The sequence below is a fragment of the Sminthopsis crassicaudata genome, chromosome 3 (assembly GCF_048593235.1).
Source record: "Sminthopsis crassicaudata isolate SCR6 chromosome 3, ASM4859323v1, whole genome shotgun sequence".
NCBI classification, from domain to species: domain Eukaryota; kingdom Metazoa; phylum Chordata; class Mammalia; order Dasyuromorphia; family Dasyuridae; genus Sminthopsis; species Sminthopsis crassicaudata.
This window is the reverse complement of record NC_133619.1, coordinates 521,646,523-521,667,630: the sequence shown is the minus strand read 5'-3', so window position 1 is coordinate 521,667,630 and position 21,108 is coordinate 521,646,523. Positions and strand designations below refer to the sequence as shown.

At 41.4% G+C, this 21,108-nt stretch overlaps 1 protein-coding gene across 1 annotated transcript in view; it reads left to right on the top strand.

Annotated features, from left to right (window-relative positions):
- Positions 1-21,108, top strand: part of ZBTB16 (zinc finger and BTB domain containing 16) — a 244,531-nt gene that overhangs the window by 162,776 nt on the left and 60,647 nt on the right. The gene's annotated exons all lie outside the window — the stretch shown is intronic.

Below are 21,108 nucleotides of genomic sequence, written 5' to 3'. Positions count from 1 at the left end.
CTTACCTTTCTAATTTTGTGATGCTGACAGGGCTATGCAGAGGTCATGTGGAAGCACGTGGCAGTGTTTACATGGCAGAGATTTCAGAAAGATAGAGATTCTAGGGAGCATTGATTGGGAACTGGAAAAAACCCTTAGATGTCATCTAATCCGATCTCCTCATTTTATAGGTGAGAACATGGAGTGGTTAAATGAATTGCCTTTGGTCACAAAGACAGGAAATCAGAGCTAGAATTTGAACTCAGGTCTTCTCCCTTCATATCTAGCTTTCTTTCAGCTGCCCTAATTTTCTTTACTTGCCCTTATCTCTGAATTTGTCTAAACCCTTAAACCCTCTGAGGACCTCACACAATATTGTAGGTCAAGTCTTGGGAATGAATGAAATGGATCAAGGCCTAAAATCGATCATTCAGGAAGCATTTATAAGCACATACTATGTGCGAGGCAGCGTGGATAAAATAGATGTTTGACTCAAACAGGGAGGAGATGACCACTTGCCCTAACGCTGCCTGGTTTTTTTTCCCCAGTGCCTCCCCCAGGCCTGAGGTGCCTGCCATTTGGAAGGAAAGAGCTTTTGTAGCCCAAGTGCTTTCCTGGCATTAGCACCATTCTATAGAACAGGCTGCATGGGAGAAAGAAACTGAGTGGTCAGAATCATTAACACCAGGCTGTCCATGCAAGTAGGAGAATCCCAAGCCCTTCCCCTAGGGAAGCCAGCCTGCTGAATTGTGAGCCCCATTCCACCAAGTAGGCTTAATCTGGTTCGTTCAAAAGGAAGTAAAGCTTGAAGAAGGTGAGCTGTCCGTGAGAGGATGTGTGATACATTAGAAAGAGTAATAGACTTAAAATTAGCACACCTGAGCTCAAATCGGGTTCTGTCGTCTATAAACTACATAACCTTACACAAGATTTTTGCCCTCTACTTCCTTTTGTAAAAATGGGGATAACACTTGTGTTATCTCTTAGAGGTGTCTGTAAAACATTTTCTAATTATAAAACACTATGTTGACGTCAGCTGTTAAGACTTGGGGAGGCAAAGGAGGAGGGAAATTATTATGTGACTACATAGCCATAGAGTGACAGATAAAGGTACCACTAATGCCCAAGTTTAGAAGATTTATAGGAGCAACATGGAGACTTAGTGGATAGAGTGCCCTAAGTAGTCAGAACTGAGTTCCAGTTTGGCCTCAGACACTGACTAGCTATGTGACCCTGAACCACATCACTTAACCCAGTTTACCTCAGTTTCCTCATCTGTAAAAAGAGCTGTAGAAGAAAAAAGCAAACACTCCATATCTTTGCCAAGAAAATCCCAAATAGGGTCATGAAGAGTACGGCATGACTGAACTAATTGCACAACAACAAAAGATTTATAAGGCTAGTAAAGCAGAACCCAAGTAGAAATAATACATACATAATGATCTCCATGGGTGGCATAGTGAATTAGTTTTAAAATCTAATATTTGTTTTATTCCATTTTTATTTTGCTAAATAAAATATTTGCCAATTACAATTTAATCTGGATCATACCCATTTGAGAGACAATCTACAAGCCATGTGTTTGATGTCTGAATGATTTTAATAATCCCCACGTTGGTCTTCCTGCTTTCAGATTTTTCCCTCTCTGACCTTCATGAGAGTAGGGATTGTTTTTGTTCTTTTTATTTGTGTCTCTAACACCTAGCACAGTGCCTGGAACATAGTAGGCATTGACTAACTCTTTGTGGATTGATTGATCATCCACTCATCTGCCAGAATCATCTGTGGGAGGCACAGGTTTTTACTAACACAAGTGAGCACATGTTAAGGGTTTCTAAGATAAAACACAGAGCCTCTCGGATCAGCATTTCAGGCCCTCCATAATCTGATCCCTGCCTCCTTTTCTAGCCTTCTTCCATCCTCTTTTCCAAACAGACTAGATTACTAGTTTCCCTCAACACCTATCTTCGACATTTGCAGCCCTCCACAGGATATTCCCCGTGCCTGGGATGTACTCTCTGTCTACCAGGATCCCAGATTTCTTCAAGACTGAACTCAAATTCTTTCTTTTCCAGGAAACCTTCTTTGACCTCCCTCCCTAATAATTGTCAGTCTTCTCTCCAGGCATATGCTGGAACCAGCTGAACCAACTCCAGAGCAGATTGTTAAATTTTCAGTGTGAGCATTTACACTTTGGAAATCAACATATGCTACATATCAAGACTCAATTTGTTGATTATCTAGACTTAAGAAAGTGATGGAGAAAATGTTAATAATACAGATTCAACTTAAAAGTGTATAATACATAATTTCCCCCCCTGGAGAGCTGATTGTTAAACATTTCCCAGCACATACATCATTCTCATTCTCTCCCTCTTTCCCTTCTTCCCTTCCTCTCTTTTTCTCCCTCCCTCTCTGCTTCTCTCTCTTTCTCTCTCTTTCCCTTTTCCCTCCCTCTTTTTTCCTCTCTCCTTTTTCTCTTTCCCTCTCTCTCCTCTTCTATCATTCTCTCTCTGTGTCAGTCTCTCTGTGTCTGTGTCTCTCTCCTTCCCTCCTCTCTTCCTCCCCCTCTCTTTTCTTCTCCCTATCTCTTCTCTTATCTCTCTACTTCCCTCCCTCCCTTCTCTGTGTCTCTGTGTCTATCTCTCCTCTCTCTCTCTTCTCATGTTACTTTGTTTTATATTTTTCTGCATTTGTATTTACTCTCCCAGTAGACTCTAATCTCCCTGAAGGCAATAAGGACCTGGTTTTTTCTTTATATTTCCCAATACCAAGTGGAGTATCTTATAGTTTAGAGGTGTTTAAATGAATAAATGGTATATCTGAACAGAGGTGTCAAATTTGCAGCCAACCAGTGCTGGCAGAGCTCCTGAAGGCACAGTCCAAATAAGTTTGGAAATATTTAATAAAATAAATGAGAGCAGCTAGGTAGCCCAATTGACAGAATGCCAGGCCTGGAGTCAGGAAGACCTGAGTTCAAATCTCCCCTTAGATACTTGCTAGCTGCGTGACCCTGGACAAGTCACGTTATCCTGTTTGCCTCAGTTTCCTCCTCTGTAAGGTGAGCCAAACAAGGAAATGGCCAACCACTCCAGTATCTTTGCAAGAAAACCCCAAATGGGGTCACAGAGAGTCAGACATGACTGTAAAGCTACTGAAGTAGCAGCAAACAAAACAAAGAAAAACTCAGTGCAACATAGAGAATGTTGATTTGTTGTTTTGTGAGTTAGTGTGAGCCTTGAGTTTGACCCCTTTGGGCTGGAGTTCTGGCATTGCAGTTGCATCTGGTTTCTAGTCTCAGCTCTGCTACTTTATTAGCATTATGGCTTTTGACAGATCATGTCACTAATTTGGATCTCAGTTTATTGGACTGGGGAATTGGATTTGATGATCTCTAAGGTCCCCATGGGAACATTGGCTTCTCTGTGGTCTGTGGAGTAACTAGCAAAGCTACTGAGAGGGTCATAAAGAAGGGCTCTCTAAAGGTCATTTTTTCCATCTACCCCCTCTCCAAGAAAAATCCTTTTCTATTAACCTTTATAAAACACCTACTATGTGTTGCATGTAGCTAATAAATCTTTAATACTCCATTTTAAATCATTTCTCCTCCTATTCTGGGCAAATGCTGCCAGGTTAGGGAGTTTAGCAGCAGCTAGGATGTGCAGGGAGGCTGGAATCAGAAAGACCTCCTAGCTGTGTGATGTAGCTGGATAAGTCATCTGACTATTTGCTGCCTCAGTTTCCTCATCTGTAAAATAGAGATAATATAACAGCACCTACTTTCTAGGGTTGTTGTGAAGAACAGATGACATCGAATTTTTTTTTTAAATACTTAGCCTGGCGCATAGTAAGTGCCATGTAATGTTTGTTAGCTATGATCATTATTAGTTATGCTGACCAGCACGGTGGGTCATTATGGTTTATTACATGCTTTGTTGAGACTGAGACATGTCAGGGTGAAAAATGTCCCCGGTTTCTGTGTAGCCAGACTAAAGGTTCAGAATCTCGCCCTTGTGCCCCCCCATCTCATGCCTTCTCACCAGCTCTGGTGAGCCAGGTCAGTGTGAGCCGGGCCCGGCCCCAGGCTGCAGGCTGGCACTCTCAGAAGCTGTTTGTTGTTGGGCTGCGTTTGAGTTTTGTTGCTGCACTCGGTTTTTCTGTTTTGGTACAGCAAAGACTTTGAGGAGATAAACAGAGATCATTTTACACCTTTTCTATTATGACAAATACATATTGCGAAACATTGCCGCTTCCCAAATGTTTGTGTTGCAGAGTGGCGAGGAATTAACAGCTATGCAGCTCCCTCAGAAGCATGTACTTCATTTACACATCAGAATTTTTTTTGCACTATTCAGTAAAATAAAACTGAGAAGAAGGGAAAAAAAAATCTTGCATATCCCCTTCTTCCCGTCCCCCCCTTCTTTCCCAGCACACTCCTTGTGTTCTATATCAGGAGTGTCTTAAATTAGTAAGTAGTTCTTTTAGTCCTGATAAACTGATAAATACCATTAATGGCTTAATTTATACTCTGAGCTTGAAATTTGACACATGGACACTATCTTGGCTCAGGAAACATAACTGGTTGTGTGCCAGAGGTTTTAATGACCGATCAGTAATATAAATTGCTGCATCACTGAACAGAAATAGCTTCTCTGTGTCATTTGATCTGGAAACTTCTCTGGCCAGGCAGCAGTTAATAAATTTTAAAATAATTACCCCCTTTATTCAAAGTCAAACTAATTAGGAGTAGGTTTTACAAATCATAATGTTGTTCGAACCACTGTACGGTGCCATTTGGGACCCAGGCAAGAGATCAGGCCCCCAGACAACAGAGCAGATTGGGGGACGTTAATTAGAGGGCAGCCTGGTGGCTGAGGGGGAGGGGAGGGAGGATTCAGCCTGACCATGGGGAGGGAGTAGGGAACTAGTGCATTTTGGAGGATCTCCCGAAGGGCCTGTAAGACCCTTTGGCTGCTGTTTTTGACTTGTGAACATGTATAGAACACGCCGCTTCCTGTTGGTTTTGGGGTGATGGGTCTCCTGGTTGAAGGGACAATATTGGTATATGAAATTAGGCCACTTTTAGAGGCTGTGCATGGGATATTTTTTCCCTGGAGAACCCCTAATCTTCTTCCTGAAAGCATCCAGGTGGAGCACTGGGCCTGGAGTCAGAATTCCTAAGTTCAAAGCCTATCACCTTATAAGAAGATAAAATTTTAACTTAAGTTCAAATTTAGTGACTGTAGGTAGGTCACTTAAGTTTTGTCTGCCTTGGTTTCTTCAACTATAAATGGGTATGATAGTAATACCTCCACCCCAGGATTGTTGTGAGGATCAAATGAGGTAATATCTGTTTTTTTGGGGGCCATTTAGTACAGTGCCTAGCACATAGATGGTGCTCAGTAAAAACTTCATTTTTTTTTCTGCTTTTACCCTTCCTCCCTTGCTTCTTTGCTTCCTCCCAGGATCAGCAAGGGATTAGATAGGAGAGGAAGAGGACCTCTAGGTGTTCTTAACCTTTTCTGTCATGGACCCCTTCTGAGAAAGAGGTTTTTAATTGCATAAAATAAAATATATAGGATTGCAAAGAAAAATAATTAAGCTGAAATACAGTTGTCAAGATATTTTTAATGTATTTACAGACTCTAGATTAAGAATCCCTGCATTAGAGGATGTTCTCAGTTGTGGGGAAAGAGGGAGGAATGGGGTGATTTAAAATATTTAGGTTAAAAACCCCTGCATTAGAGGATTTTGTCAATTGTGGGGGAAAAGGGAGGAATGGGGTGATTTGAAAGACATATTTGGCATGTGGATTTACAGGAATAGTAATAATACTGATCCTACAGACCAAGGGTCAGAGGGTGAAATTCAGACTCCCCAATATTTCCTTGAAGGATTGCATCATTGACTTTCAGTGAGACCCATTCCCCCTACTGAGTAGGGAGCATTCCCTACCCCCTGCTGTCAGTTCCTGAGAATGAAAGGGAATAAATCACAAGTGAAATGCCCAGCTGCTTCTTTTTCTTCCAGTTGTTAGGGTGGTTACAGCATGGGGTTCTCAAGGCAGAGTCCCTATGGAAACTGTGCTCTCTCATAAGGTAGAGGATCCAAACATACCTAAGATCTTGTAGGTATGGGCCAAATAAGGCCCTTGTGGAGGAGACAGAATCAAGAAATACAAAACAAGAAAAAAATAAGGCCCTCTGAATATCACTGATGACCTTGGAAAAAATCTCTCAGAGCAGGGTTAGTATGTTTGTTTGAAAGCTCAGGGCCCAGAATGTCTGAGGACACCAGAGAGAAGCTGCTCTCCTGCCAAGCTCTAGAGCCAGCCTGGGCTCAGGAGGCAGAAAAGATGGGTGGGGTAGCAGGCTGGGAGTTAATCAGGTTTTTGTCTGCGCCTCGAGCATCAGGCTTGGGCTTTTCAGTTAAGCATCAAGAGTGAACCCTGGTGAGCTGAGAAATTGATAGTTTCCTGCCAGGGCTTCAGCTCACCTGTACTGCTGCTGCCATAGACTGGAGACTGGTTCCTGCATCAGCTTTCAAACCAAGTTAAATCAAGCAGCATTTATTAAGCACTTATTATGTGCCAGGCATACAAAGGAAGGCAAAAACAGGGACTTTTTCCATTCTCACCTCACCCTACCCCACCCAGCTGCTATTGACTCTTCTCTAAATTTGTATTAATTTGTAAATATTTTAATTAAAACTGGGGCCTTTCCTAGTCTCATCTTACCTTACTCCACCCCAGCTACTATTGCCTCTTCTCCAAATTTGTATTGATTTGTAAGTATTTTTAATTAAAACCAGGACTTTTCCTATTCTCACCTAGCCTTACCCAACCCAGCTGCTATTGCCTCTTCTCCAAATTTGTAAATATTTTAAATCAACTTATATGTTGCATGTTTTTTCCCCTTTTTGGGTGATGGTGGTGGGAGGGACTGTTTACTCTTTTGTCTCATTATTCCTAGTACATGCCTGACTTTATAGGCACTTAATGAATGCTTGTTAATTGATCGATTGATTGATGAGTGTTCTAAAAAACAACACTGGTATCCTGACAAATGTCATTTCTCTCAGCCTTGTGGCTGAAGCCCAGACTAAGGTGACCTGGAAGGGTCTAAGTCCAAGTACTATGTCCTCTCCAGGACTAATGGCTCTGGGCGGGTAGAGGCCAGAGTAGGTGGAGATTTGCCCAAGAGTGCCCATGATCTAGCCCTCCCAGATATGATCATGGTCAGTCCAGGAACGTGTAGATCAATAAGATAGAAGGCTGATATAGATTAGGGCAGCCCAGGGCTTTGTCCACAAACACAGACACTACAGTCCTACATAGTTAATGCTTCATGCCTTGTCCTTCCCCCTGCCCCAGCCTAAAACAATCAGCTTTTAGTGCCTCATGGGGGAAAGAAGTTAATTCTGTAGTCAATGGGATTCTCCTTAGACTTGGGTTTCTTGGATGAAGTCTCCATTTTGCAGATTGGGCCCAGAGAGAGTAATTGGCTTGTTTGTCACTAAAAGATCTGGAACTAGAATCCACCGGTTTTGCTTTTTGGATTAGAACTTTCTTACTAGGACCCACGCAGCTTCCTTCCTCTTACGTAAAATGAGAGGACTTGGCCTGGGATACATCGGTTTTCTTCTGGCCCACCATTCCATCTTTGTACCTTATCACAAAACCAGATTTTTTTCAGTGACCTGAGAAGAGGTTGTTTTGTTTCCAAATTCCAGTGTTGCAGAGGGAGTCATTCCATGCAATTAAGGTTCTTATTGGTTCTACATTGGATGGACCCTTGTCTGAGGATGGTGACCGTGTTGGGGTTCCTCTGTCCTGCAGTGGCCGAGGGCCACCCCACACCCCTCTCTGTCCATCCTAATTGAGGATTGGAGGTCACGCTGGGTGCATCGGTCCAGCCTGGCGCTTCCTACCTTCAGCACGTACCCACACAGTGATGCATTTATTCTCTGAAGGAGTGGAGTGTTAATAACAGCTCCCATAGCCTTCCTCCCACTGTTGGCCCTTCTCACTTTTTAGAGATGTTAATGGCGCTTGAAAAAAAAGTCTTTGGAAATGAACTTGGGATGGGAAGCTGAAGCCCTTGTGATTCTCCCTGGGATGGGGGTGCTAGGAGAGGGGAACATCAGTTGGAGAACAGTGCACCCCGAGGGCTGCCCATGGGTCCTGCAGCTTGGAGGCCTTGCAGAGGAGGATGAATTGGAAAGGGTGTTCTGCTGAGTTGGCCTGGGTCCTACAGCAATAGGAAACTCAGCAACTGTTTTGGCTCATCTTCCCACACTGGCTGCCTGGTGCCTGATCCTGGAGGGGGTAGGAGCAGGGAGAAAGGAAATAACTTAACGGTCTTAAAATCATACAAGAAAAGTAAAGGATCCTTGAGGGCCTGTCCGAAGGGTGTAATGGAGTGGGAGAGTGGGAAGGGCTAGAGAGGGAGAAAGGGGCAACGGGTAGACCAGTAGCCTAGACAAATGGATTCTGTATAGGTTGGAGTGACCTGGCCATTTAAAACATAATAGCCTTTGACTTTTTATAAATATCAGAGGTGATTTGTCTAGGATTTCTCTTGATGTGCCAAGGAATTTAACATGAGAAAGCTTGAGATGGAGAAATGTTGAAAAACGTCATAGACTCTTGGGAAACAGAATCATGTGCTGATATTTGTACAGTCGATTCACTAGCATAGCTTTACTCCTGACCTAATTTCATGCTGTTACTATAAAGGCATGTTTGAAGCCTAATATAGAATTTTATTTTCCTAGCACATGTTTTGCAGCTCTGTTGGGGCAGCTTGTTGAGAATTGGGAAGGGTCAGCTCAGCTGTTACCTGCTATGCCAGGGGAGTCACCTTTTTCCATTATGAACCACCTGGAAAATCCCTGCTCCCTCTCTCTCCTTCTCTCCTTCCCTTTCAAAGCTAAATTTCTAGGTTCCCTACTTTTTAGCCTAATTTCAGAGATCCCAAACCTGCCATTATTCCCTTTTGGAGGTGCTTGGGAGGGGATCTTAAGTGGCTCAAGAGGTGGGGAGAAAGAACAGATTAAACTTCACTGTTGACTTGCCTGCTAAAGGAACTCAATAATGTTTGTTGTCACAGACTTATATAGAAGAAATTCAAAATAGATTCCTAGATGTTTCTAGGCAGTAAGGCTCGGTGAGAAGAACCCAGGGCTGGAATTGAGGGAACCTGGGTTCTAGACCCTACTCTTGACTTGTTACTAACTAGCTTTGTGATCCTGGTCTAGTCATTAACTTCTTTAGACTATAGTACCATTGGAACAGTAAAAGGATTGACCCAGAATAAGCAGTCTTCTAAGGGCCCTTTGAATTGTGACAATATTTGAGTCTAGTCTTGGCTTTGCTACTGTGTAATCTGAGCAAGTACTGAGCCAGCTCTCATTTTTCTCATCTGTAAGATAAGGAAGTTGGAGTTTGTGATTTCTGAGATCTCTTTTAAGTCTGAAGCAGTGAATCTAGCATCAGCTCAGCTCTTCATTCTCTGTCTTACATTGAGCCAGGCATTTCACTTTTTTTGGATTTCTCAATTTCCAATGTATAAAATGAAGGGTTTGGACAAAGATCTCTGAAGTTTCTTCTAGCACATTCATTCTAATTTCTAGGCAAAGTTTGTGGTTTCTGGGTTGTTTTTCTTTATAGTGTTTGGTGTCCTCTTCCCTTCTCTACCTGGAGAAAGAATCATAGATTTAGAGTTGAAAGGGACATCTGACAGATGATAAAAATGAGGTCAAAAGAAACCCCTTATCCAATCTCAGGTCTTCCTGATGTGAAGTCCATTGCTCAACCCATTATCCTACCTTTTCCATTTCATAGGTAAATTACATAGACCAAGAGAGATTACATGAAGAGTAAGTCATCCTATCTTCAAGATGCTTGTTTTTAAGCAACGGAATATGGTGTTCAAAAATAATAGCAAACACTGAGGGTTGAAATCTATGGACATTTATGTTCTTATAGATATCCAAACTTCTTAAAAGTAGATGCAGGAACAGAGTGGTTCTTGCTCACAGAAGAACAAGAAGGTATTTATTCCTGTCATCACTATCTTCCCCCATGCTTTCTCAGTGTTCACCCTGGAGTCTCAGAGAATGAGAAAGAAGAGTAGGACTTCTTTCAGAAAACCAAGGCAGGAAACAAGAGGAAGGAGCCAAAGGAGTTGAGTTGGCTCCACCATCTGCCTTACTATAAATTTATATTATTCTCATTTAGGCCTTCACTTCTCTGTAGAATTCCTAGAATAATTAGAATTAGAATACATAGAATACTTTCCCCCCTGGATGATGGTCTATACTCTTATCACAAGATTTGAAGCAGCTATTCAAAGCTTCTTTTCTGAAGACCTTAGACAAGTGGTCCTCAAACTTTTTAAATAGGGGGCCAGTTCACTGTCCCTCAGACTGTGGGAGGGCCGGACTATAGTAAAAACAAAAGCTCACACTCTGTCTCCGCCCCTCAGCCTATTTTTCATAACCTGGCAGGGCCGCATAAATGTCCTTAGCGGGCACATCTGGCCTGCGGGCCGTAGTTTGAGAACCCCTGCCTTAGACCATTCTTATTTCTCAAAAAATAGTTTTCTGACAAAATAGAAGCCATACACCGTGAACTCCTTCCTTCCTTAAAACTTTTATATATAATCACTTTTTCTTTCTCTCCTCCTTTTTGTAGTTTGTAGTTTTGTAGTAGAAAGAGGACCCTTGATCTCTTCTCATCTCATCGAGTCTGCCCCCCTCAATCATTCATCTCCTATTACTCTCAACCCACAAAATCCTTCCTTTGATCCAACCATTCCCTCAAGCTTTTAGGCTTATATCTCTTCTTCCTTTCCCAGTTATGCTTTTAAAAAGAGTCAGCTATTACTGGTTGCTTCTTGTCCCTTACCTCCATTTCTCTTTCCTTAGGGTAGAGAGCATAGTTGAGCTTCTACCTCTCCCACTGCCTCTAAATCTCCAAGGTTATCAGAGCCTTCTTAAGTGTTCTTTTCTCAGTCCTCAGCTACCTTGACCTCTTAGTGGCTTTGAATGCTGCCTGCCACCCTCTCTTCTATTGCATAGCTTCTTATTTAATTTCCCTCATTCTGTCCCCTCCCTTCTCTAACTTATTTTCCATACAGTTATCAGGCTAATAATCCTAAAATACATATTTAAATGAAATTCATTCACCTACAGTCCTTAGGAGCCTTATTATTCAGTTGTTTAGAGCTGTACCCAACTCTTCGTGACCCCTTTAAGGGTTTTCTTGGCAAAGACACTGGAGTGGTTTGCCATTTCCTTCTCAGTTCATTTTACAGATGAGGAAACTGAGGCAGACAGCGTGACTTGTCCAGACTAGTGAGTGTTTGAAGCTGGATTTGAACTGGTCTGGTATTCCATCCAGTGTGCCACTTGTCAACCCTTGGAGCCTTAGCTTTCTTCAAAGCCCAGCTTTTGTTATCTCCTATAGGAGTCTTTTCCAGACCCTCACCCATCTGCTATTGTCCCCCCTTAATTTCTATTTGCTTTTCATATGTTTCTATATTCTTATGCATGTACATAGTTTTCCCTGATAGAATGTATATTTCTTGAGGGCAGGGACTCTTTCTTTTTTATTTTTTTGCCCACACACAATAGGTTTTTCATAAGTGCTTGTTGATTAATTGCTTTAACCTACTCCTTTACTCAAAAATCTTGAGGTGTTCCATATTGCCTCTAAGATAAATTACAGATTCTTCAGTGTGTCATTGAATGCCCTTCATAATCTGGCTGTAGCCTACCTTCATATACTTTACATTCTAATCAAAATATGTTATTTGCTGTTCCCTAAACTCACTATGTCCTTGCCTTGATTTCTTTATTTCCAAATACTTCCCCATCTCCCCTCCATTCCCTTAATCCCTCTCTTGGCTCTTCATTTTCAGTTTCTTACTGCTGCCTCATCTTCCTTATTTTCTTAATCCCAGTTGACAACTCCCATCCCATCTGCATTCTATCCCCATCTTCCCTATCTCCAGCTACCTTCCTGACTCCCATTTTATGCTTTCTTTTCAATTCCCCCATCACCTTAGCTGGGATTCCTTGCTCCTTGTCCATCCCCCATTCTTTTACCCCATCTTCTTCCTCCTCCCCCACATTAACACCCACCCCTGCTGCCCTTGATGACAAGAAAGGAGTTAATAAAAACCAATGTGTAACTGAAACTTGCAAAGCCATAAATCGCCTTGTTTTTTCTAGGATGTTGGTAGCATTTTGATTTAATAGTTGGACAAACACAAGGGCCTATTTTATTCAGAGTTTACAGGCCTCAAGGCTGTTATTCCTCCAAATTTAATAGCGTTGAAATTGCAGGGTTTGTTATAATTTGCCTATCGCTTTCTGCTCTACCATTGATGTTTATTGTCAGCGGGATGGAATCTCAATCCGACTCACTTAGATAACATGTCTGTTAAACATTTAGATAATTGTACCATCATTAACTTGTCACATTATTTTAGAGATTCAAAACAGTACCAGGGTAAGTAGAGGTACCGGAAAGGGGAAAAATGTGCGCTTACACACACACACACACACACACACACACACACACCCCTACCTACCTCTGTCCCCAATTCTGCAATGAGAAGAGAAGCAGCTGATTTAATCCCTCCAGTGTCTGACTTTCTGGGGGACACATGGTTACAGCCGCATCCCCAGGCCTTCCAAGAACTATCTGATGAAGGTGACCTAGGGGTGATATTCTCTTTGGGGTGAGGAGCCAGGCCTGAAAAGATCAGATCTCTAGTCCCTATGTCTGCTGTTCACTCTTTGAATGAAGGATCTGTGTGTCTGGGGGTGTATAGGTATCGATATTACATTGATAAGGAAATCCTTGATAGCACTTGCTTTTTCTCTTCCTCAAGTGACCATCTGGAAGGAAGTTAAAGGGCATCTTACTTAAACCTTTCATTTCATAGCTAAGGAAATTGAATCACTGAATCATGGCCACAAAGCCAGATCTGCTGCAGAATGTTCAAGTTGAATAGAGATCATCTATCTACTTACCATATGACCCTAATCCAACCCTGTCATGTAAGGTTTTTTTTGTTTTTGTTTTTGTTTTGTTTTGTTTTGTTTTTTTGAAAAAAAGTTGCAGGACATTTTAAGATGAGACTTGAGAGGATGACAGACTTAGAACCAAAAGACTTGGATTCAGATTCTGACAGTGCCGTTCACTGTAACTGGGTAGCCTTAGTCAAGAAACTTGACTGTCTCTAAGCTTCCATTTCCTCATCTGTAAATCTGTAAATTAGACTGGAATACTTAGAGGGGTCCCTTCCATGGCTGAATCATTGGATCTGTGATCCAAGGAGAGGAGGGGGGACAGAAAAAGGGAGAGGGGGGAGGAGAGGGGAGGAAAGGAGAGGAAGAGGAGTGTAAATTCTCACAAACACAGATGACTCAGTTCACAACCCTCAAAGTAATCACATGTCCATTAAAGAGCTTATGGAATCAAGAACTGCCCTCAGGTTGTGATTTGACATTGTACAGAGGTTGGAGCAATCTTTCTCCACCAGGGATAGAGAAAGGGGAAATGGTCAGCAAGGCAGATTTTAATTAGACAGACATGGAGGGCCACAAGTCTCCAGGCTGGGACATGACTTAGGAATCTCACAGAGACAGGAAGAGTTCCAGAGAGAGTGGTAGATACTAAATGTCATGGTATTTCACAAAAATTACACTTTTTACCTCATTCTGTCCAAGTCTAACCTCTTTTTCTGGGGAGTTTCAACAATCAAATTCAACAATTCATTCAACAAGAATTTATCAACCAACATTTACTTATATATGAGGATCTTTGCTAAGGACACAGAGACAGTCCCTAAAACAAAGGGGCTTCTTTATCACCTTTATAACATCTAGTGGGTCTCCTTCTACTCCATTCCATCCTCTCAGCTACCAAAGTAATTTTTCTAAAGAGCAGGTTTTACCATATCACTCCCTCTCCAATAACTGCTAATGGCTCCCAGCTTGTGACTTCTAGGACTGGATAAACTGCTCTGGCATCTGAAGCTCTTTATAACCTGACCTCTTCCTAATGTCCTGTTCTTCTTAGGCTTACCTTGTGACTTCTTTTTTTCCTGGACCACCACACTCCATTATCTCCCTCTGATTTTACATGGCAGCCCCCCATTCCTCAGAATGCTTTTCCTCTTCAGGTCCACTTCAGAGCTTCCTGGGCTTTTTTCAAAACTCTGCTCATCTCTTCTGCAGACATTCTTGCCCAGTTCCCCTGCCTGCTAGTACCTCCTGTCTTGGAGATTAACTTTGATGTCTCTCCTTTCTTCCCTTCTCCCTCTCTCTCTCCCTCTCCCTCCCCTTCCTTTTTTCTCACCCTCTCCCTCCTTTCCTTCTTCCCTCTCTCTCTCTGTCTCTCTATATCTCTGTCTCTCTTTCTCTCTGTATGTCTCACACCCACACCTTGTCCCTTCCTCCCCTCTCTTTTCTCTCTCTCTCTTACTCTTTATCTCAATCTCTCTCCCTCTCTCTTTCTCCTTCTCTTTTTTCTTCTCTCCTTTTCCCTCTCTCAATTTCCCTCTTTATTTTTCTGCCCCCTTTCCCTTTCTCAGTTTCTCCCTCCCTCCCTGCCTGCCCTTCCTTTCTCTCTGTTTCTGTCTCTGTCTCCGTTATCTCCCTCTTACAGAGATGGGGTCCTGTCTCAGCTCTGATATTTCTTATTTATAAGATGTTGGACAGATCACTTAACTTTCTCAACCTCAGTTTCCTCATATGTAAAATGAGTAGATTTTTAAGGTGGTCCCTCATTTTGAATCTCTGCTACATCTTACCTTCCCATGTACCTGGTCCTCCTGAGCCACCCTCAAGCTAGCCTGCTTTTTACCACAGGTCTGTCCCTTTGCTTTAATTAGACTGAGTAGAAAATGAAGAGCCTGATTTTTCTCCATCTTCATCAGGGGCAGCTCTGTGGGTGCAGTGGGCATATAGCCCTATGGTCTAAGGGAATGGAAGCTGTGAATAATTCTAAAATCATGGGGTTAAGATTTCTCTGACTGTACTGTAAATAATGCATATTCAGGGTGGGGGGGACGATGACAAACAATATAAATATTTTATAGACTGTAGGCTAAATAATGTATATATTTAGAAAAGCAACTTAAATATTTTATACAGAGCAGTGCATATCCCTAGCTTAGAGTTTTAGTTGTGTTGTTGAGACCCACAGAGGGGTCCTAAGCTCTAACGATGGGAGAAGGAATACTTAGAGGATGTCTAGGAGAATGACTGTGGAAGGAAGTAAAGTTTCCTTTATCTAAAACTCAAACAGCTAAAAAATTCTGAAAGTATTTTCTCCTGTTTTGGCACATTCTAAGTTATTATAAGAAAAGAGACTAATTATAAGTAAACAAGCTGACATGAGAGATTTGTTTTAAAAAGCAACTTTCAGAAGATGCTATAAGCCAGTATTGATTCAGCACAGTCTCCTATTATCTTCTACAGTTATAGGACAGGATTATTCATTCATTTATTTGTCAATGAATGAATGAATGAAAAAACATTGATTAAGGGCTTTCTATTACCAAGTGGCTAGGTGGTACAATAAATATATAGAACAATGGGGCTGGAGTCAGGGAGGTTTGGGTTGAGATATGGCTTCAGATACTTACTGTGTGACCCTGAGCAAGTCATTTAACTCTACTTGCCTCAATTTCCTCATCTGTAAAAATAAATTGGAGTAGGAGATGGCAAAGCATTCCAGTATCTCTGCCAAGAAAGTAAGGTAATAGAGAGTTGGGCAGAACTGAAACAACTGAATAGCAGCAAAAGTTTGTTTCAGGTGCTGTACTAAGTTTTGGCCATACAAATACATGCAACCCAAACAGTTTCTGCCCTCCAGGAGCTTACATTTTTATGGAGAAAGATAGCAGACGAAGGGGAAGTTAAAAGAGGTGGGAAGGAAGACCTAGATGTTGCATGGTTTGGAACTGGCCTACTTCTGGAAGTTAAAGCCAGTTCATTGAGACATCCCATCACTTAACTCTGACATCTGTCAACAAGATAAATAGGGCCAGGAGCGTAGGCAGCTCTTTAGTAGGATTATACAGGTGAGCTTCTGTTTGAGGTGAAGGAATGCTCAACTACAACATGGTATCCTACTTCTGGCCAAGATAAGATGAAAGCCTACAATCCCAGAAACAAATAATAAGAATTAATGCTCCTGAAATTCAACACAAAAAGATGAAATTCATCTTATTATGCCTCCAGTAGTATATTTTCTTTGATCATATTTGTGATTGTTTGAAAACTTCTATTTCCTGGTTGGAAATATATAGGAACTCTCACCCAGGTAGGCTGATTATTATTTATTATTATTATTAATTATTCAGGTAGGATAACTAACCAAACATCCTATTTCCCAGTGGTTGGGAATGATATATTCCTAATTCCCATCAATCTGACACTTGGAGTATTCTCACTTTAGATATCACCCGACTTTAAGCCTCTACTTCTCTTGTATAGACTTTTGAGGCAGAGGTTTTGTGGCTCCTGGGTCACTATCCCGTCCCCCCTTTTGACTTATAGAGAATTGCCCCAGAAGAAAACTCATTTCCAGATCCAGTGAACAAAAGAGAATGGGGACCTGTTGCCTTCATTCCGGCTCATGGATATTGTCCACGGACAGGAAATAAATGTATATTGTGAAAAAGTGAAATGGTTCTGATATCAAGGAGAATTTGCAGACTCAGAGACACTAATAGGAACAGTTTACAGAGAAGTTATGGAATGGGCTTCCTCAGAGCTCTTGGTAACAGCCTGGTCAGCCTTCACCTAGATTCAGAGAGACAGTTATCCTGAGTCAAGAACCATCCCAGCTCAGTGCAGTGAGGTCCTCACTGTAGAGAAGGTTACTCGATGGATGGGAACGAGAATATATGGTTCTTTCATTTGAGTTTGCCTTCATAAAAGTATAGTACTGTACATGTTTGTATGTGAATAAATACCTCCTTCCACCCTTGGCTATTATCTTCCAGGTTGCCATGTTAGGGGTCCTTCTAAGAACAGGAACTCTTAAACCTGGGGTCCAAGAATTTGTTTAAAAATAATTTTATGACTATATTTCAGCATCATTGTTTTCCTGTGTAATTCTATATGTTTTATTGAAGACATTTAAAAATACTGTCAGAAGAAGTCTCTGTCTATTAACAGAAAAATCTGGGGACTGAATAAAGCCAGTTCACTGAGACTCATCCCATTATCACTTAACTCTGACATGATCTGTCAACAAGATAAATAGGGCCAACTGGGCAGGAGTAGGCAGCTCTTCAGTAGGTGGGCTTTTATTTGAGGTGAAGGAATGCTGAACTACAACATGCATTCACTTCCCTCAAATGCTTCATCCCTCTGATTTTTAAAAAGCAGCCTTCCCATCACTTACCTTTTAGATGGTATTTGGGAAAAATAATAGCAGAGAAGATACATTGGATTAATTTGGACAGTATAGGCCTTTCTTGGGATCGGATATATAGTGTCACAATTGAAACTTAAAATTAATTAAAGGTGGAAGCATTTACCTGGATTAAGTTGAGACTTGCAGAACCAAGAAAGACTTCTTGGTAAAAGTGGATCTGGGAAGAAGTAAGAAAAGGATGTAGGTGGTGGTTGTTGCTTTTGTTTGAAAGCTTTAGAATTTCTTTTTCTTAACAGCACAAGAAGTTACATGGAGCATAAAGTCTATAGATTTGGGTCAAACCCAATATACTTCTTTCCCTGCAGCCCCTCCCCCATATGTGAAGATCCATTTCAGATTGGAAATGACTTTGTCTCCCAGTGCCCGTTGTCAGATAGGATGCACGTTTCCCCCAACCAAACAAATATAAAATGTTTCCAGCCTCTGCCGCCAATTTTCTATTACTGTTTCACAGGACTCCAGAGAGTTTTAAGATAGCAATTTGATTAAGCTTATGGGGAAGATCCCATCAGATAGCATTCTTTTTCTGCAGATAGAGATAATGTGCCCAAGTATTAAGTATGTTTTAAAGGTAATTATCTTTTCCATATTCATTTTAGTTACAGGAATTGAAAAGGGAAACTTTGCATCAGAACTGGGCCCACTGGGCCCAGAGGGCCAGGTTAACACTGGCTCCATTTCCCTGAGGAAAAACACTCAGATTGTTCTGAGGGAGCAGGTGGTAAGTGCTTTTGAGTTTGAAGTGGTTTGAGGAGTGTTGGGGAAGATGAGGCCATATGGCTCTTCCATTTCTTCTCAGTCTGATCACATGGATGGTTGAAGCTCCCAGGCCTCCCCTTCAGGGACATTGGCCAACCTCCTTGCCCTCAGCTTCTCCAGCCCTTTGGTAATCTGTCCCACAAAGGGAGCCACGTGGGTCCTTGTCCAGTAGAACTGAGGATTCATTTTTAGACTCTGTTGTGGGCTTTCTTCCTTCTCCATGCTCTCACTTGGTGATCTCATGGCTTCCCCTGAGTTTAGTTGCTAATGCTTTGTGGAAAAGTCCCAGATCTGATCTAGCTATAGTCTTTCCTGAACTCTAATCCTAAATCAACCTCTGTCTATAGGACATTTCAAAGTAGGTGACCCAGAGACATAGGAAACTCATTTTGTCCAAAATAGAGGCTTTTAAACACCCCTCTTTGCTCCCCAAATCCACCTCTCTTGGGCACCCTTCCCTGTTTCTGCTGATGGTACTACATCTTTCCAGCACATACTGCCATCCTCCAGGTTTGAATTGCTGGCAGTATTCTCAGTTCTTATTCTCCCTTACCTTGGATGTCTAATCAGTTGCCAAATCTTGTCCTTTCCCCATCTGGAAGATCTTTATTAACTATCACTTTCCATTCACAAAGGCACAACCAATGGGCCTTATTACTTTTCACCTGGCCTATTGCAACGGCTTCTCAAATGGTAAATATATATATATATATATATATGTATGTTATCCTATTCCTCTTTAGTTCAGTGGATAGTATACTAGATTTATTATTATTATTATCAATTATTGTGATTTTATTATTACAATTAGCTTGTGAACCTGGGCAAATCATTTAATGTCTTGGAGACTCATAATCTGTAAAATGAAAAAATAAAAGCACTAACCACTGGGGTTGTGAGGCTTAAATGAGATAATGCATGTAAAATACATTTAGTCTGTATAAATGCCAGCTATTATTATCTTTATTTCCCTCTTTTTTTTTTTTTTTTGCTTCCCCAAATGAGAATCACTGGTATCCAGAATTTTTGGAGATATGTATGGAAACAAAACAGAAACCCCGGCTAACTGTGGTCCAAAGAACCTTTTGCATTTCCAGCAGCCTAGAGGGGCCTCTCTTTGGACCCAGCCCCTGGGAGAAAGCCTATTGTTTCCCTGTTTGCACTTTGACCCCCAGGCAGAGGCTAACCGGCTATTGTTGACATTTGGACCATCAGCCCTAGAAAGGCAACTCTGCTTTGCTCAGTGGCTCCCCTTTTTATTGGGGTGTAAACTTTTCCTTAAACGGAAGACCTGGCACTAAGGCGGAGATGAGCAAAGAGTAGCTTACCCGGGAAGAGGGGAAAAAATCCAACCCCTGCCTTTTAAAGTGGGGAAAAGTATAGATACTCTTGGTAGTAAGGTAATTTCAGCTCTTACCACTTAACCCTTTCCTATCTTCCAGTTAAGAATAGATAGTTTACTCCCAGTTCAAAGGCATTCCCTCCCCATAGTGGCAGATAACTCTGGAGACTCTCTTTGCTTCTGAGGTTCTTGTATGTCTGCAACCGCCTCCTGGAGTAGTTTTTGGGAGACTTTCTTTGCTTTCTTCTCTGCTCTGGGGTTAATGTATGTACAATTAATGTTTTGAGTTCATGGATAACAAAGTTACCTGAGCTGCTTCTTCTGTTTGCTCCTATGTAACACTGCCTGGTCAGTTACTATTCTTTAAAAAAAGAAATTAAAAAAAATGTAAACTTCAATTTTGGATGAAGGGAAAAAGAGATGGAAGGTTAGTCCTTGAAAAAAAATTTTTTTTAAGTGCCACTGTATATTCCCTGTCCTTCAGACTTAACAATAAAGTATCCAAAGCCAGCTGCCAGCAACTGAGGTGTACTGGTCAAATGAACTCAGGCCTGGGTCTCCAGCGCCCAGTGTTCACATTCAATTTTCCTGAGTAAATACTATTTCTTCAGTGAGGAGAAAAGCCCTCTTGCTAAGCTACAGAAAAATCTCCCTTGTGCTTTAATACTGGATGAAGCGGATTAGTGTGGCCATATTTAACCTCTGACCTCAACACAAAAGCATTATCAAATTTAGTTACCAAGAAGCTCTCCCTTCCCCCCTGTTCCCTCACCCATTCTATTTATTGTTCTAGTTTTGAATCTTGGTAAAATTCTTTGGATATTCAGGATTGGTTTTGGAGACATTCTAAGTGTGGAGTTAGCCAGCTTTCTGAGTCCTGGATGAAGAGACAGATGAGCACCCCATCGATCCTATACAGTGTACAAGATTTTTTCTTGTAATTTTGAGGGTATTTGCTTTTTAAGGTTTTCTAAATTTCTAAGAACAGCTAGGTGATGCAGTGAATAGAACGATAGGGACCTCATGTCAAAAACACTCATCTTCCTGGGTTCCAATCTGACATCAGACACTTATTAGCTGTAAGAGCCTGGGCAAGTCACTTAACTCTGTTTGCCTCAGTTTCCTCATCTGTAAAATAAGGAGAAGGAAATCACAAAACCATTCCATTGTCCATGCCAAGAAAATCCCAAATGGCTCACAAAGAGTTAGGACAATTTACAATGTAAGCTTCTAAATTTACCCATAATCTCAGTTGTTGCAAAAATGTATCTCTGGTGTGGGTAAATATTTTGTTTTTTTCCCTTTTTATCAGGACCTTTAATGGCTCTGTCAGCTCAGAAAAAAAGATATCTGCATTTCTGCCTTATTTGTATACACTTACCTATTAACAAGTATTTAAAAAGGACTTACTGTCTGCCAGTGCTAGAAATGCAAATGCAAAGAATGAGCCGGCTCTACTTAGATTCTATTGAGGGACACAATAATTGTATATTGTAAATTTACATAAATAGATGTATAGGATAAATATAAATATACAATATCATGCATATTATATATAATT